At 38.0% G+C, this 18949-nt stretch overlaps 2 long non-coding RNA genes across 3 annotated transcripts in view; one reads left to right on the plus strand and one right to left on the minus strand.

Moving 5' to 3' along the window:
• Nucleotides 1–18949, plus strand: part of LOC123638097 — a 37405-nt gene that overhangs the window by 240 nt on the left and 18216 nt on the right. The window lies entirely within an intron of this gene.
• Nucleotides 5123–18766, minus strand: LOC123638099. Its single transcript, XR_006735170.1, has 4 exons — nt 18612–18766; nt 16216–16381; nt 13039–13064; nt 5123–5143 (listed from the first exon to the last, which is right to left on the minus strand). It is a non-coding gene; the product is annotated as an uncharacterized LOC123638099 (long non-coding RNA).

Raw genomic sequence — 18949 nt, forward strand, 5'->3', positions numbered from 1 at the left:
TTTTTTTTTTTTTTTTGCAGGAGGAGCAGTCAAATTAAACATATTACATATTGCTAAATCATCCCTTCTGTGAATTTGGACATTGTCTCCACATAATTAGTGCCATTTTACAGCTGAAAGGGAGTTCATATCAGTGTCTCCCTACGACTCTGACAAGTAGGCAGGGAGCAACTTAATTATTTTTTTTTCTTTGTTTAATGGATAAGGAATTATCTTCTCTGAATGTCACACAGCTGGAATGAAATCCACATTTTTTACCTTCCAAATCCCGTGTTCTTGCCCTTACATACATATAATTAATATAGGTTAAAATACCTAGATTTAAGTAGATACAAATAACCCGCAGGAAAGTTGGTGTACATTGAAGCCATATAAGACACACAGTAGGTCTTCACAGTAGGGAAAGAAACAGTAGGTCACCTATCAATCAAGAAAGTAATAAGGAAGAAAAGCCCCCCCACACACACCAAGCCATCTTCAGTTTTTTTCTTCTCCAGCATCATAGTCTAATAACCTGTGTCTTATATGGCTTCAATGTACACCAACTTTCCTAGCTGGAACCACAGACGTGCACCACCACGACCAGCTAATTTTTTCTATTTTTGGTAGAGACAGGGGTCTCACTCTTGCTCAGGCTGGTCTCGAACTTCTGACCTCAAGCTAATCTCCCACCTGTGCTTCCCAGAGTGTTAGGATTGCAGGCCTGAGCCTTGAAATATGATTCTTTATGTGTTTCTTTGCCATGTATAAACCAATAGCTGGATGTTAAGATTCAGATTAAGCCTTTGTAATGCACCCTTTGTCCTTGTAATGTGTATCAGAGCTAGACAGTGCCTATACAGGCTTTCTGAAGCATGGTACCATATAGTCTTTGATATACACTAAAAAGTCTCTAACTTTGTGTATTTTGGAAGGGAAAGGAGAAATGGAGAGTGAGAGGAGGGGAGCATTGTAAGTAAATTTAAAAAAATAACTAGAAATGCCTGTTGTGATTTTGATTCCTGCCAGTTTGGCTGATGTCTCAACTTTTTTATCTTTTCAACTTAATATTCTAAGTTTAGATCAATGCTCAATTAAAAATTTCAAATTTGAATCATAAAACTCATCTGTCAGATTCTTTAATATTTTAGGAAAATATGACAAACATTTTAAATGCTAATTATCCATAGACTAGTTCTTAACACAGAAAAATAATATAGGTGTGATTTAATCCTCATTTCTTTGCTTGAATTTGATCTTTTGGCATAGACATTTTAAGGTACTTAATCACTTTAAAAAACATTCTATTTACCATATCTGGGGACTGCAGTTGCATATTGACTGGGAGAATGTTTGGCTGGGCCCTAGGAGTCTCTTATTCCCATCCCCAACCCTTTTCCTTTTGGATGGCTAGCTGTAAAGACACATGACTAGGGTGGTAGCAGCCATTTTTCTCATCACATAGATGGAGTCTGTATAGAAGATGATGAAACCAGCATTTATGAAATTCAGAGACAATCAGAGGGCAGGGATGGAGGCTGAGGTTTTTGATGATGCCTGAGTCCGTGAATACAGCTGTACCTGAATTAAGTCCCACCCTGGATCCTCCTGATTACATGAGCCTACACATTTCTTGTTCAGCCTAAGCTAAGCTTCATTTAGATTTGTATCACTCTTAACTGAAAGAATCGTGACATATTTTCAATGCTGTGTTAGCCATTATCCTCCTCCATTACCCCAGACCTTCAGAAAACATTTGTTACCCCGAATAGCCTTGAAAGTGCTTGAGGAATGAAGATGGATGGGGGGCGTCCAACATGCACCAACCTGGTGGGGAATCAAGCAGCAGTATCACAAAGTGGAAGGAGGTGCTGATGGGGAACTCTGAGCAGTTAGGGATACAGAGCAAGTAGTTACCACAAGAAAGTAAATGCTCTGGGGTCCTCTGGAATTGGGAGGACACCAGACTCCCTATAGTTTGTGAAATGGGAGGTGAAGTCATTTTGTTTGGATAGGAAAGAGTGTGCTCCAGCAGGCCAAGAGCTCTGGGTGACATTTTCATGCTTTCTAGCAAGACAAAAAGTGTTTCAGCTCCTGAGGGTATCATGGCATATGACAAAAAGAGGCAAAATAGACAACTGTGGTAAATGCAGCAAAATAGCAGGGGATTGGCCTGAGGACTATCTTAGACTCTAGAATGGCATACAGAGAGTGTAGCATCAAAGCATCTGTTGTTTGCTTGAGCTTCATCAACTTCTCCTTCTGGCATTAATGCCTCAATATTCCTTTGGGGAACAATTCTTTGTCCTCTTCTAGTCCATACAGTAGGGCTGATCCACTCCTGGCTCCTGTAGGACCTTGTGATTCAGTCCATTTCAATGAGAATTACACATACTTGTAGCTATAATGACTGGTTCAGGAATCAACCTCTTATCACAACTAGTACAACAAGACTCAAACTTTTTGTTATAAGTTTTAGAAAAGGAAAGCTCTCTTCCATTGAAATTGTACCTCTGGAGCTACGTCCATCCCCACTGGGAATGGAGGTAGGGTGGGGTTGGATGAGAAAACCTGTCTGTGAATAAAAACAGCATTAAGGAAAGTACGGATGGATCCAAGAGATGAAGAGAGAAATATACAGCAAAATTTTTGGAGATCCTGGATATCCAGGTATGCCTGAATTCAGAGATTCCTCTGGACTTTTCAGGTACAGGAGCCATAAAAGAATCCCTTGTCACCTCCATCTTCCACTTATTTATTTATGTCACTTTGAGTTGGGTTTTCTGTAAAGTCTGGGGAGTCTGATCAATACTGGAGGTGGTAGGCAGAGGGTGTATTCTTCCAAAGAAGTTCAATGTATTACATGTAATTTCTCCACTAGAGGGTGTAGCTGACTCTGCACTAGAAGCAAGCAATATTCAGAAAAGTAATGCTGGCAGGCATTTACTGTCACAGAGACCTGTTGGGATGCTTCAGGGTCTTGGCCACAGAACTCACATCCGTGAAAGGGCCCCTGTCTGAGAAGGACTTGGAGAGCAGTCAGATGACCAAGGCATGACTACAGGCAGAGGAAATGGAACAGCACGAAGGTACCAGGTAGAGACTTCATCTCAAGAGCCATGAAGCTTCCTTCGTTGAAAAAAAAAAAAAAGTAAGGGGAGGAATAGCAAATCAGTTTTATCTTCCATTAAAACCTGATGACAAGGCATGCCTTGGTTGTTATGTTGAGAAAGAGTTTGAGGCCACATCCCACTAAGTGGCATGTACTATTATTCATTACTGCTACCTGGTGTGGGCATGAGGAGAAGCAGGAGGGTTGGATGTGATAGACAGTTGCCATCTACAGGTGAGATGTTTCTCAATGGGAGCACTATTGGCATTTGCGGAGAGTTAATTCTTACCTGTTCAGGACTGTTCAGTGTATTGCAGGGCCTTAGCCCACTGAATGCCTAGTAGTGCCACTCCAGTTATTGTGACAAGTAAAAATCAAGTCCCCACAAGTTTAAATGCCCCTTATCAGACCTGATTTAGATTTACCTGAGGATTGAACTATAGAAGCTTAAATTCTTCAAGGTTAAGTAATGAGGATTTTTCTTCTAGATCCTGAGAACAAAATGAGCTTGCCATCAGTAGGGGATAGGGCTTGAGGATGAGGATGGAAATGCAGGGAAGAAGATGGGGAGTCAGGTAGAACCTGACAGCAGGTGATTAATATATCATCCCTGGTTAAGAACAGGGCAGAGGGAGCCTCAGCTGTGAGGGAAGGCGTATCCTGTTAAACATCAGTGTCACTTAGGGTGCCCTCATCCTACCTTTTTCGTTGTCATTGGGTGTTTCTTTGGTCAGGATGTTATCTTCATATGACAGTTGTCAGGGAGCTGCCCTCTACTCTGTACCTTTCCATTCACTGAATAGTATCAGCCACCTTAAATAATTTTTGGAACAAGGTAGCTTATGAATCAATGGATGAATAAATAAATGAATAAAATATTCCCTACCCCATAATTTAATATTCCATGGATATCTATTTTCATAAATGCCCCTGGACAGAGAATTGAGGCAAGGAGGGCTTGAACAATGAGGATGATATTATTGCTACTTTCAAGTTTTGCATTTGTCATACCCTCCAGCCAAAAACCACCAGGAACACACCTATAATTGAACAAGTTGGGTTTATTCACTGCAGGACAATATACATGCTGGGGGAGCCATGGGGTATGTCAGTAAGAGGATATTAGAAAGGATTTATTGTAGGCTTTGGGATTGTTAGGTTAATTTGGGGAAAAATTTAAAGAAGAGAGGCTTTGATTTTGATTGAATTTCCTCAGAAAGTAGGAGTAATTATGTGATGGGGCATCTTTAAAAAGCCTTATTTAGAAGGAGGGAAGAGTAGCCTAAGGCTATAGTTATAATTGCTGAAGAAGCAGCAGTCACTTACATTGGTCTAGATAGGAGGATGTTTGGTATTTTGTGATTTGGCTAATGTTCATGTTTTGCTGTGTTTATATGTGGTTATAGAATGGTATTGTCTTTGTCTTGATTCATCATAGTTACATCATATCTTTATCATATGTAAATGTTCTATGAAATTGATTATCTTAAATAGGAGAACTTTAAGGCCCAGATGTAAGTAGGAGGCCAACCTGTACCAACGCCAAGGTCAGCTCCTGGATGCTATTAGGTGTCTTACTTTTTCACACATTTTATCATATTGTTTAATATTCATTTGTTTTCTTGCTCCTTCACTGCATTGTAAAATACAAAACTGCCCAAACCTGTTTTGATTGAAAACTGAAAGGCTAACCAAGTTTCTCAATCTCATAAAGTACTTAAAGAATATTTACTAAATAAATTACTGAATTGTCTAATTAGCTTATTACACTATGAGTTGCTCATCGTCAGCTCTGAATTTCTAGAACCAAACACAGTTCTGGCACATCACATCAAATTTATTTCAAGTCAAAGAGGAGCTTTCCAGAGGATAAAATTTATTGATTTAAAAGAAATAAAGTAATATAACAAATTCTGCTTTATGAGGTAAAGACGATGCTTGATTCAAATGGTTTCTCTCATGACGAACAAAGGAAAATTACATCATATCCAAGAGTTTTTGTCCTTTCTGCATTTTCCTTGGTATTGAATCGTAAGAGTGAAATTCAAAGCTCTAAGAGAAATTGATATAAATATTTAGAGACCATTTGTATGAAATATAACCTGTCTTCCTCCTGGCCTAGGAATTATAATAGGAATTTTAAAAGAAAAAGAGACCTTGATTTTGTAAATGCCTGACTTACAAATAGCCCATAGCCACAAAAAATTGCCTCTCCCCTCCACACACCCTTTCACCCAGAAGACCCCTTTGATTTGTAATCATGGTGAAAAATTATTAGAGCTTTTAGCAAATGTGTAAGCCTCTATATTAAGAAGTGGAGGGAGGGAAAGCAATGGCTTGCTAAGGCACCCTGAAACAGTCTTTTCACTTCTCTTTATCAGAATTCTCTGTAAAATGACCATAATCATGGGTACCAATTGAGACAGGTTTTTCTGAGGCTCACTGTAAAACTGCTGTATGGACTACAAATAGGAAGGAAATTACTGGGACAAAAACCATAATGGTTAAGAACAAGATATACACAGGAGTGTGGAAAACATAAGTGAAAAATATTTGTCTTCCTCATCAGAAATGTAAAAACAATAGGAAACCAATTACAGCATTTTGTACTAAATTATAGCCAATAGAATTTTGCTTGTACATTTCCTGTCGAAGTGATCTATTTGTTAAAAGTTAAACAATAGCCACATAAGAGTTACTATGAAAGGATAAAAAACATTATTCATCTTCTGTAAATACATCCTATTTGACATTGGGCAAGGCAATTAACTTTGGAGTCTTTTCTTTTTATATGTAAGAGAGTAATCTCTTCCCCACTCACCAGACAGTATTGGTATAGGTCTAAAAGGGTCCCTGTTTGGGAAAATACTTTCTAACTATAGCAGGCTTATAATCATATATTATTTGTAGTAATAGCCTGAGAGGAATAGTATCTTACTCTTTTTTTTTTTCTTTTGCTTTCCTAGCACCTAACACAGTATCTGGAATTTCCTAGGTATTTATTAAATATTCATAGGACAAACGGATAAATATAAGGAATTGTTTTGAAAAATCCTAAAATTCTGTCTAAATATAAGATTCTAATCATGAGATAAGATAATGGGAAGTTAAACTTGTATGTTCTGGGACTCATTCCTAGAATTGTTTCTTGGTTTCTCTTTTTATGGTCAGTTAGTTATGTCTTGGAAAAGTCTCTAAATCTCTCTAAGCCTCAGTTGTTTCATCACCTATAAAATGAAAGGCAATACCAATACCTACTTTGTACGATTGTTTTAAATATTAAATGAGATAATTCTTATGTAGCACCTACCACAGTGTCTGGTATATATATAATAAACACTAAATTAAAGTCAGGCATATTTATAGGCTTTCAAAAAGTCCCCAATTATGTATTCTCTTTAATATTTTATATTTCTGAGTATATGCAATACATATATTTTTCAAAAGTTTGAACATAATTCATGTATCTCATGTTATTTTTTAACTTTATTATAATTATTTTTAGAAAACTTGATGTGCAATGTCTAGCAAGATTTTGTATCCTACGTAACTAAAAAAGAGGAGGCTTTAAGCAAAAAGCCAGAGATCTTTGGTGTTCTCAAGTGGATCAACCTTCTGACTGCCCTGAGATGCAGAAAGAAAGTACCAGGCAGAACCTGACTGTGGCCTGAAGGATGGAGGGAGGCATATGTACAGTAGTGTAAAGGGAAAGTTGGCCCTCCTACCTTATCATGAACAAGACCTGGCCACACATTTGGAATGCCTCGATAATCTGGGAAGAAAGCAACTGCAGGCTAAAAGAGAGAAATGTGAAGGTTGGGGAGTCAGATAATTCTTCTGTATGAACTCTCTGTGAAATGGGGGGAATGGGAAGCAGAATGGCTTTCTCAACTGGCCTGGGATAAAAAGAAGATAGGCAGTAGGGCATAGGTGTAGTAAACATCAGGGGGTGTCATGGACAAGGATATTTAAATGGTAGCATCACAATGGGAAAAGGAACAGATTTTATTTGAGAAAACTTCTAGTCCCACTGCTATCTCTCCAGATGCTAAGAACAATTTGGGAAATAAAACCTTGGAAAATACTGGATTTCTTGCCAACAAAGTCAGTGGGCATTGGAGCATTGATAATTGTAGCATTACTATAGGTAGTGACACAATTTCCTTCACTATCTCTTTTCCAGAAATTATTAACTGCAGATGCACTATAAATTATTGAAATTAATTATCTGATATTAGAACATTTAATTTTTTTCCTAGTATTTTACTGTTAAAACTATTACGCTGATAGATCTGTACGTTATTCTTCAGCAACATCTTTAATACTTCTGAAGGATAGTAGCCAGAATAGTCAGAACAATCTGAGAAAGAGAAAAGTTGAAGAACCCATAATTCCTGATTTCAAAGATTACTGAGCAAAGCTACAGTAATCAAGAAAGTATGGTGCTGGCATACGGATAGACATATAGACTAATGGAATACAGTTGAAAGTCCAGAATAAACCCTTATAGCTGTGGTCAATTGATTTTCAACAAAAGTTCTAAGATAATTTAATGGGGAAGGAATAATCTTTTCAACAAATGGTATGGAGATAACTGGATATCTACATATAAAACAATGAAGTTGGATTGCCTACCTCACATCGTATACAAAAATAATGTAAAATGGCCCAAAGACATAAATGTAAGATCTAAACCTGTCAAACTCTTAGAAGAAAACAAAGAAGTAAATCTTTGTGACCCTGGGTTAAACAATGGTTTTTTGGATATGACACCAAAAGCACAAGCAATGATAGGTAAATTGGACTTCACCAAAATTAAAATATTTAGGACTTCAAAGGACACCATTTATAAATGAAAAGATGACTCACATAATGGGCGAAGATATTTGCAAGTCAGTATCTGTTGAGGAACTCGTACCCAGAATAAAAAACTCTTATAACTCGACAACATAAAGATAAATAATCTGATTTAAAAGTGAGCAAAACATTTGAATGGACATTTATCCTAAGAAGATATACAAATAACTAATAAACTCATGAAAAGCTATCTAACATCATTTGTCTTTTGGGAAATGCAAATCATAACCATGAGATACCACTTCATACTTATTAGGATGGTTATCATCAAACAGATGAGCAATAATAAGTATTGGTGAGAATGCAGATTAATAGGAACTCTCATATATTGCTACTGGGATTGTAAGATGTTGCAGCTTTCTTGGAAAGCATGTTAAACATGAAGCTACCATGTGCCCTACCAATTCACTCATCAGTTTATACCCAACAAAAATAAAAACGTAAGTCCACACAAAACCTTATACATGAATGTTCATAGGAACATTATTCAATTATTCATACTAGCCAAAGGAGAAACAACCCAATGTCCATAATGAACAAATGGTTAAATGAAATATGGTATATGTACACAATGAAATATTATTCAGCCACAAAAAGGGGTAAAGAACTGATACATTCTACAACATGGATGAATCTTGAAAATTTATGCTGAGTGAAAGAAGCCAGAAACAAAAGGCCACAAATTATATAATTCCATTTATATGGATTATCCAGACTAGGCAAATCCATAAAGGCAGAAAGTAGACTGGTGATTGCCAGGTACTGGGGATGGAAGATATGAGAATGAGTACAAGTGTCTTTCTGATGAAAATTGTTCTGCAATTAGCTAGTGGTGATGGTTGAACAATGCTGTGAATACATTAAAGACCACTGAGTTGTATACTTTAAAAGAATGAATTTAAGGCCGGGCGCGGTGGCTCACGCCTGTAATCCTAGCACTCTGGGAGGCCGAGGCGGGTGGATCGCTCGAGGTCAGGAGTTCGAGACCAGCCTGAGCGAGACCCCGTCTCTACTGAAAATAGAAATAAATTATCTGGCCAACTAAAAATATATATAGAAAAAATTAGCCGGGCATGGTGGCGCATGCCTGTAGTCCCAGCTACTCGGGAGGCTGAGGCAGTAGGATCGCTTAAGCCCAGGAGGTTTGAGGTTGCTGTGAGCTAGGCTGATGCCACGGCACTCACTCTAGCCTGGGCAACAAAGTGAGACTCTGTCTCAAAAAAAAAAAAAAAAAAAAAAAAAAAGAATGAATTTATTATTCACCCTGCTATTAAAATTAGAGTCCTATGTATAAATTTTTAGCACTGAGAAGTTCCTTTTTATTTCCCTAAAGCCTTCAGATCCCAGAGAAGGAGAGAGACAGTAGGTTTGAAGAAAGGGTAAAAATGGAGAGCTAATAATAAATGTGGGAGGAGGAGTCCCTGTGTGTGTCATGGAATGATCGTGACCATAACCTGAAGGCCTATCAGATGAAATTTTGAGATAGCCTGGAAGACACTGTTGAACTGGTTGAAAATTTATGGGTTATATGGTCCAAGTGAGAGAGTCAGTATATGGAAGGAGCCCTAGGGGGCTGAGTATGAAGGCATGTTGATGATAGGGTGACTAAACATTCTGGTTTGTTTATGACTATCCTATTTTAGTACTCAAAATTCCACATTCCAGGAAAACCCTCAGTCCCAGAAAAACTGGGATGTTTGGTCCTCTAGTTGGCAGCAATACTAGGTCACTAATGGCTTGCCATGTAACAGGCATTATGCTAAGTCTTCTTTATGTATTATCTTTTTCTATTCTCACTGCCGACCTCTGAGGTCATTACTGAGGTTAACTATAACTAATAACTCTAAGTCATCGAGTTTGAACAGAAGAGCTGAGGTTCCAGTTAAGGTCTATAGGATCAGAGTCTTTCCTCTTAAACACACATTCCATTTGGGGAGATTGAGCTGAAACAGCAGGTGATAAAAAATTTTAAAGATTACCTATAATGAATGCTTTAAGTTTATAAATAAATTTTACACCCATTAGCACATTAATTCTGCCCAAGAGGCCTTATTCATTCATTTGACAAGTACTTATTGGGGGTTTACTTGGTGCAGACACTGTGTTAAATGCTAGGAATAAATCAGAAAGCTACCTTCTGACTTCATGGAGCTTATGTTTGGTGATAGGCCAAAAATAAACAAACAGAATATTAAAGCATTTGAGATTTATGACGAGTATTACAAAGGAAAGAGAAGGGGATTAACATGAAAAACCAGAGTTGAATCTATGTCAGGACAGTCAGGGAAGGCACCCATGGGGAGCTATATTTAGATTAAAACCCAAGTGATGAAGAGCTGGCCCTGTGAAGAGGATGAGAAAACATCCTTTTAGGAGAGGATAATTTGCCCAAAGTTCCCGAAGCAGAAAAAAGCTTTGTAGGTCTGAAAATATCAGGAAAGAGAGTCGGTGTGCATGGGGTGTATGTAGCAAGTAGAAGCAGTAAATATATTCACAGATTGGTGCTAAGAATTTGAGGTCGGGGGAATGCTGAGACTTCCCAATATCACTTAACCTCAGGAGCAAGATTCAACCCAAGCTCTTCTGACCTTGAGTGCTGAGACTTTTTGCTTTGGTCTTATTTTTAAAAGAGTGATGTTTATTACAGCTATGATTTACATACATTTTAAGAACAGAACCTTTTTTCACACAGAATCTCATATTGAAACTCCTGTTCAAAACAGTTAAAGGGAGCTTTCTCTTCTGAAGTTAGAGGTGGGACTCAGAGTCCCATTTCTTTACTCCCTGTCACCGCTTCTCTCCAGTGACATCACTTTTATAGTACAGAATCACATTTTGAGGAATTCACAAACATTTTCCAAAATAGTAAAGTGTGTACAGCTGACTGCTATCAATCAGCTACATTTTAGATTCTCAATAATGGGTTATGTTTTTGGTTTCATGCTTTCACTTACATGTTAGCAAAGCAGTACACGCAGGAATTAGGATATGTCACATTATTAGAAGCACATAATGGGCTGAGTCTTATGGAGCATATGCGTGTCTGTTGTGCATACTCCGTCATATAATGAGCACATGGAATGTCCTAAAGCAAAATTCACAGGTCAAACCTTCTATCCTGCAATGATCTCTTAATGGCTTCTAATAAAAGTGCTTAAATATTTTATTTTGCGCAGAGAAGAGATAATGTCTTCTTTTAAACCTCAAACATACAAACTGTATTACCTTAAATCCAGAGACCAGAGCTTTTGCAAATTCCATCTTGTAGGGCAAGTGAAGCCACACAGCCCAGATCCTTGGTTGTGTAGTGGATATCTGCACTTTGTTAGAGGAGAAAAGAACCATTCCAAAAAATGACAAAAATGACTGTAACTACCGTCTGGGAATGACTATGAGCACTTCCCATGTGCCTCTGAAATCCTTTCAGTTCATCAATGCCCCCCTTTAACTGTGGTGCCTGGAACAGGACACATTGTATGGTCCCACTCTGGCATTGACTGTAATAGGGACTAGGATTTTGGCATAGTAAGGGAAGGAGCTACCAGGTTTAAATATGTCTCCATTTTATTTTACTTTCCTCACTATCACCAGAATTGGAGAAAGCTGGTCTTAGAGGACCTTGAATATTAGAATAATTTGTCTATGGGTAGAAGCTTGGAAAATTCATGAGCATTATGTATTAAAATAAGCCGATTAGGAATGAGCTACCACAACCTCCTTCTCCAGTGGTTCAGGTCACAGTGTATCCATATATACTGGATATATCAGGTAAATGTCAGGTTATCCTCTTGTTTATATGATTTCAAGGGCTGCCATCACAGCAGTGCTTCCCAAACTTCAGCCACTTGTTTCATGATTCCTTCCAAATTCATGCACTATTTTTCTTTAAAATACTTTGCTTTAAATTATCTCACTTTTTAAACTTGATTACCAACCTTAGATTGTCCTAAGTATGAATAGCTGTGATATCTTGGGTTTGAAGTTGCATTTATATTTTTTCTAACACATTAAAGAAAAGCTGAAATTATTGAAATAAAAGAGATTCATTGGTATATTAACTAAAATTATCATTAATACTATTAGGAGGTACTCACATCACTCTTTGGGAAACACTGTTTATGCTTCTTATCTCTTCTTTTAATGATTAATGCTACATAGTATATTTGGGAAGCCTTTGCCAAAGAACTGATGCTTTAGTGGGCTCTTAAAAATATGCAGATGACTTTTAAAATTGGATATGAGTATGGGAAGAAAGATATTTAATTAGAGGGGAAATACATACATACACAAAGACACAAAACTGGAATAGTGTGGAGCCCAAAATAGTTTAACTAGAACCCAGGGTGAGAGAAAGGGAATTCTTTTAGGGAGAACCAGCTGGGTTAAGGAGGGCATTGTAAAATATGCAAAAAGTTTATCCTGGGAATAGGGGAGTCACTGTTTTAAATAGGGAGAAGTATCAATCAGATTTGCATTTTAGAAAGTCCATTCTTGAGGTTGTGGAGAAGATTAGAGGAGGGGTTGGCAAACTTTTCCTGTTAAGAGCCAGGTAGTAAATATTTTATGATTTTTAGGCCATTAGTTGCAAGTACTCAATTCTGTTGTTCTAATCTGGAAGCAGCCATAGACAGGTAAACAAAGGAGCTTGTCTGTGTTCCAAGAAAACTCTATTTTCAAAATAGAGGTGGTCATAGTTTGCCAACCCTGGATCAGACTACATGCAAAGAGACAATTAGATGGCCATCACAGAAATATGAGCAAGAAGTGAGGAGAACTTGACCTAGGCAAAAGCGATGATGTTAGAGGGAGAAAAAACATTAAAAAACAAATATCAGAAGCTTTAATTGCTAGTGGTATATAAGAGAATAAGAGAGCAGTAAGAGTCAAAGATGAGTACTGGTGTTCTCCAGGATCTATTTTGACAGAGATATTTAGATTGAACCATATGAAATTGCCATTATTGGCAATAATTGGGTTGACAATGGTCAGATATTGGCAGTTTCATATGGTTTAATATGGGTCAACCTAATAGAAATTCTATGAGGCTAAGATTAGAAAAATCATCCTTATGCAGGAAGTGGCAAACTTACCTTAAATAGACCAGAACCCCAAATATCTGAAACAAAAATATTTTTAAAAAAGGATCAAATAAAGCAATGCAGTATTGAAATGTGAACAGCTAATTAGCTTATTAAGTAATCACATATAAATTAATAACCATAAAAATCATGAAAAAAATAAGTGGCTCCTTCATACGAGGTTTATCTGATTGTGTCTGATTGCCAAACACTGTTTCCTTCCTCTCTTCATGCCTGGGACACTTAATGTCCCACTTGGGAACTCAACCTGAGCCTAGGTTTACTGCTGACCTTAGGCAGAAGGGATTTAAATTCCAGTTTCATCTTCTGGGACTCAGCAGTATCGTCCACTGCTGAGCTGCTCAAATACTGTGTAGTGTTATTTTAGGAAAAGGTCGCATTCTTCATAGCCATCCTACGTACCGATAGAAATCTTAGATACCTGCCTTGGTTTTCAATTATTGCATCTTGAATGCACCGTTTCTCTAAACTCTACCTACTTTTAAGGAAGCCTCTTTTCCTGGGACCTCTGTGTCAAAGTCTGTTTACTCACGCTATTAATGGTTCCGTTTACCTTTATATTTTATGTTCTGCTTGGCAGCCTTGACTTCTTTGAGCCACTGCAGCTGAGCCTTCTCCTTGCCTCCCTCTGTACTTGCACCATTCAGCTGGCAGATTCGGTTTTACCTCTGACCTTATTGGTCACTTTGTTGAAGCTGCTTAGAAATCCTCTCTTGGGATTTGATAACATCTGGTCTCATGGTGGTCTAATAGTAAGCCATGTCAAAAACTGACACCACTTTGCACAGAATACATTTATGTGCGTGCACACAAACACAAAAAATACCACTGTGTGTGTGTGTGTGTGTGTGTGTGTATGATGGGAAAAAATTAGGAAGCAGAGGGAGAGTCAAAATTGATTATCAACTCAGAAGGCCAAATTATTTGTCAGATATTGATTACAACTCTTATAGATCATTCCTTAAAATAGCTCATCTGAATCACTCTATGGCAGGATCCTTGAAATATATAAAAATGGATTCAGCCACTGGTATTCATTTTAGTTGAGGTAGGAATTGTTCCTGAGAAAAGCCTCAAAGTTTCAAAAATTTCTATGTCTAGATAGCAGTTATTGTTGGCTTGTTATTTCCCCTGGAAGATCAAATATTTACTCCTTCCCCAATATTCTTTGACAAATTCTTACATGAGAAATAGCCAGTAGCCAAGATAGCCACGAAGAAAGTTTTCATCTTTGCCATAAGAAACAATGTGATTCATCCACTTGAGTTTCTTCAGTTAAGATTTTACTAGCAAATCCCTAAAGGCTCAGTTCTCTTGCTGAACGGAAGGCTGTGTCCCCATTCTGAGAACCTCAGACCTCATTATGAAGTCATTTTGCAAATGATGTATTTACATGTGACACCAAGGGCAAAGTCACCAGATATGGTAGTCCATTTTGTGTTGCTATAACAGAATACCTGAGGCTGGATAATGTATAAGGAAAAGAGGTTTATTTAGCTGACAGTTCTGCAGGCTAGAAAATTCAGGGGCATGCGCTAGCATCTGCTCAGCTTCTGGTGAGGGCATCAGGCTTCTTCCACTCATGGAAAGTGGATCATGCAAAGAGATCACATGGTGGTGAGGAAGAAAGCAATAGAGAGAAACCAAGGAAGGCAAACTTCCTAACAACCACTTGAGGAAACTAATCCATTCCTGGGAGAGTGAGAACTCACTCCCTGAGGTATTAATCTATTCATGAGGTACACAACACCTCTTATTAGGCCTCATCTCCCAACACCACCACAAAGGGGGTCCAATTTCAGCATGCATTTTGGTGGGTACAAACCATATCCAGACCACAGCACCAGCTTATCAAAGATCAAGAAGGCTTCCAGGGGAAAATATTTCATTCTTAGCAAGTTATAGAGCCATGGTAGGACAACATGATTTAACATTGTTTTGTTTGATTGCTTGATTATTATTCAGTTCCATAGAAGTGCATTCTGCTTTTTAACTAGCAAATCAAAATCACAATGGGATATCACCTCACACCTGTCAGGATAGGTATTATTAAAAAAAAAAGATAAGTGTTGGCAAGGATGTAGGAAAACTGGAACCTTTGTGTAATGTTGGTGGGAATGCAAATTGGTGCAATTGCTATGGAAAACACTGTGGAGGTTCCTCAAAAAAAAAAAAATTCAAGATAGAATTATTGTTTGATCCAACAATCCCACTTCTGAGTATATATCAAAAAAAATTGAAATCTGGATCTCAGAGGTGTATCTACACTCCCATGTTCATTGTATTAATAGCATTATTCACAGTAGTCAAGGAGACCTCATTAAAGACTCTGATAACAATTTCTTGCCTGTGGGGAAAGCAATTAAACTGTTACACTCTCAGTCTTTTGGGCAACAAACTCGTGTTTATTCCTTTAACTCCAGCAGGTATTAAGAACTCATAATTGAAGGAAGGGGAATTATTTTATCAGGCTACTGAATGCATAGCTGGGGTCAATGGTGATTTTAGAGTATGTCTTCTAGAATAACCTTTAACATTAGTTCAACACTTATTAAATTACCTTTAAGTGTGTTTAGACTCGATGTTAGGCCCTAGAGGCGGCAGATGATTAAGATGCAATCCCACCCTTCAAGAGGTCCGTACTCCAGTGAATAGGTTTTGCCTATAGGTTCATAAAAATCTTTGATGTATAATCATTCTTCTTCTAGTGGCAGCTTCTTATAAACATATTTTTATGCTTTTTAATAATGTATATTAACTGTTCTTAGCTATCATTGATTCCAGGGATTTGGCTTTTTCAATTAAATCTAGTGGATTGTAAATACAAAAATCTGGTCCTTATCTATCTCCTATGAGATCAATGCAGGAGGTAAACCTCTATGAATTACTAACCTTCCCAAAGCTCTTGTTGTAGTAAAATGTAGACATAATCACACCTATCTCATGTATTTGTAGTGAGGAATAATAAAAGTAATCAAGCATGTTTGGTGCTTAGTGTAGTGCACTACAAATAATAAGGGCTAAATGTTAATGATTTTGTTTAGTTTTGGCTTCAGTTATATACCCAGATGACTAAAAATCTTCATCAGTAGATTTTACTAACCCAGAGTTCCTGTTCTGAATTTCTAATTGATAGCTGAACATTTCTACCTGAATATTCTGCATTACCTTCAACTTAAGGTGTACAAAATTTAACTCTTCTTCTTCCTCTCAAACTCCTTTCACCATTTATTTATTCTTCTTCTACATGTTGTGCTCCTGCTGTTTTTTTAGGCACTGGAATGGGTGCTGCAAATATACAGGATATGAGGCTGGCCAAGGATAATCACAGACTCTAGTGGAGACAAGAATAACAATATCTCTTACAAAGTGTTAGACAGCATCACACATTGAGAATGAAGGGTTGGAACACACTGAGTTCCGCACCTTGCTTTATAGAAAACTGCAATTGAGAAGTAATAACATCACCATGTAACTAATTGTCCAAACCCTGAACTTCATCCACATCTTCAATATTGTTATCTCTTCCTCATCACCCATAACAGATAGTTTTCCCACTCTTTTTCAGTTCTGTTACTAAAATTTGTCTCCAATTGCTCATGCCCCACTTTATTCTCCTGTTCACTAATTTTGTGCAGATCTACATTATAATTTCCAAATGTTTCCTAACTTTTCTCCTTTGCTTTCTCTCTTCATTCTTCCCGTCCTCCATCCTCTGCTGTCTCTTCTACTCTCTCCTTTTGTTTCTCAGCATGTTTCCTTCACGGCTATGCAGAGACATTGTGCTGTAGTGGTTAAAAGCAGGGACCTTGTTGCTAGAATTTCTGGTTTCAAATCTCACCTAAACTTGAGCAGATTACTTTCTGTAACTTTCTGTAACTTTTTCCATCTGTAAAATGGGCAGTAGTACTTACCTCAAATAGTTGTTTTGAGCACTAAATGACTTTATGTTCCTAAAGCGTTTAGAATAGTAGCTGGCGTATAGAACAGACAACATGTATTTTCTATCATTATTTTCACTACTTCCACTTAGAGAGTGATTTTTCTGAAGCCCAGACCTGCTTAGAACCTGTCTCCTATGAGGCCGTGCCTGCAAGGTAGTGGTGTATCTCAGGACAGACTCAAGCAGGCGCAGGTGTGGTGGCTGTGATAGGATGGAAAAGACTAAGGGGTGCCAGGACCTAAATTAAACCACCTATGTGCTTAGGAGACAAACTTAAGACAAGCACAGATTTTTGTTTTCGTTATTTTTTAAAACTACCATTTATTGTTAGCTAATTACATGCTAGGCACAATATAAAGTACTGTGTATACATTAGTTTATGCTAATCTGCAAGGAAGGGCTACTGTCCCTGTTTTGAAATGCATGAACTGAAACTCAGAGGTTAAGCCACTATCCCAATGTTACCCAGAAGTGGCAAACCTAAATCTGACCCCAGTGTGCTCTACCTCCAAGGACTTTCCTTTCTTATTCATTATATTATACACCCTTTACAAATAATTTCAGTCTGACAGGGAGAACAAGTTAATATCTAAAGGGTGTGGCAGCAAACAGATGGTAGTTCAAACAATCTGTGGGCCTCAGAGATAAAGAAGAACTAACTGGAGCCCAGACAGGCAGCAAAAACAGAGGTAAGGCAGCCACGGAGCACAGCAGAAGTATGCTAATGTCTCTGGATGTTTGCCACTGGCCTCTATTTCTAGAAGAGGCAACATGGAGGAGAGAGAAGCAAGGAGCACAGCGTAGTGGTGCAAAGTGCCAGAGGGCCGGGCTCCTGAACAGGTTACAGACAGAGGCAGGGGCTCAGGCTGGCATGCAGCAGGCACCAGAACAGGAGCTGCTATGCGGGCGGAATGAGATTCAGGAACTGGGCATGAGGATAGAAAGAAACCCCAAAGTCAGACTTAGGCTTTGATGAGTCACTCTGGGCTTGGCTGGGTAGGGGCTTCTGTTGTTTTTACCTCCACACCTATTTGTGAGCTTCAAATGCCTCATGTTCTATAAAGCAGAGCCTCAGAATCTGACAACTGATCTACCAGTTTCCCAAACTCTCTCCAGAAGCATCTATCAGAATCCCAGTAGTCCTTTTCCTGTGTTTAAACAGGTGATCTTCAAAAGCTTAATTTTATATTGACTGTTATCTTTAGATTCAGAGTTGCCTTTTTTAAAGAAATTCTGAAAAGTTTTCAGAACTTGTCCATGTGGATGAATTTTGTTAAGGAATGTATTTATAACACTGGCTTCCATTTCCTTGATCAGCACCCTTAGTGTTAATTAACATTCTCAAGTCAATACTTCGGCTTCACGTTGTTCATTGATGGAGACATGAGTCACCTGTTCCAGAAGGACCAGATTGTTGGGTGTAGTGATGCCGGCTTTGCTTAAGTATGAGGAAAGACTAATTAAAAACGAAGCAAAGTTAACTTTCTTAGGATTTGAGTAAGCTTCAGTTCTAGCAACAGGTTTTGATAATGTATTTAGTTGTTTTCACCTTATTTTATTTGTGCATCTTTGAAATTTTATGGTAATTTTCTTTTCATATTACAAATGACAAGGATTTTACCAGGTGGTGTTGCAAAAGATGACAGAGTTGTAATGAGGAGTCTTGGGCTGTGGGGTGTGCAAGGTAAACTGCCATTTTTGTCACTCCTCCACAATCTCTAGAAAAGCATTCCTTGCTCTCTGTTGTTTGTGTGTTTCTGGGTTCTTTATAGGGAACTTGAAGACACAGTTTGGGTTGGTGCAGAATGCAAATAGGTACTGTGCATTCTAATGGTCGGAAATGGATCAGGAGTTGACACTTGACTTCAGGGTTATCTGGAATGAGAAACCATGGTTTCTTTGCTTATTTGTTGATAGGAGCCAAATTAAATTAGTACAACCTCTATGGAAAATGGTATG

The sequence above is a fragment of the Lemur catta genome, chromosome 5 (genome assembly GCF_020740605.2).
Source record: "Lemur catta isolate mLemCat1 chromosome 5, mLemCat1.pri, whole genome shotgun sequence".
NCBI lineage: Eukaryota > Metazoa > Chordata > Mammalia > Primates > Lemuridae > Lemur > Lemur catta.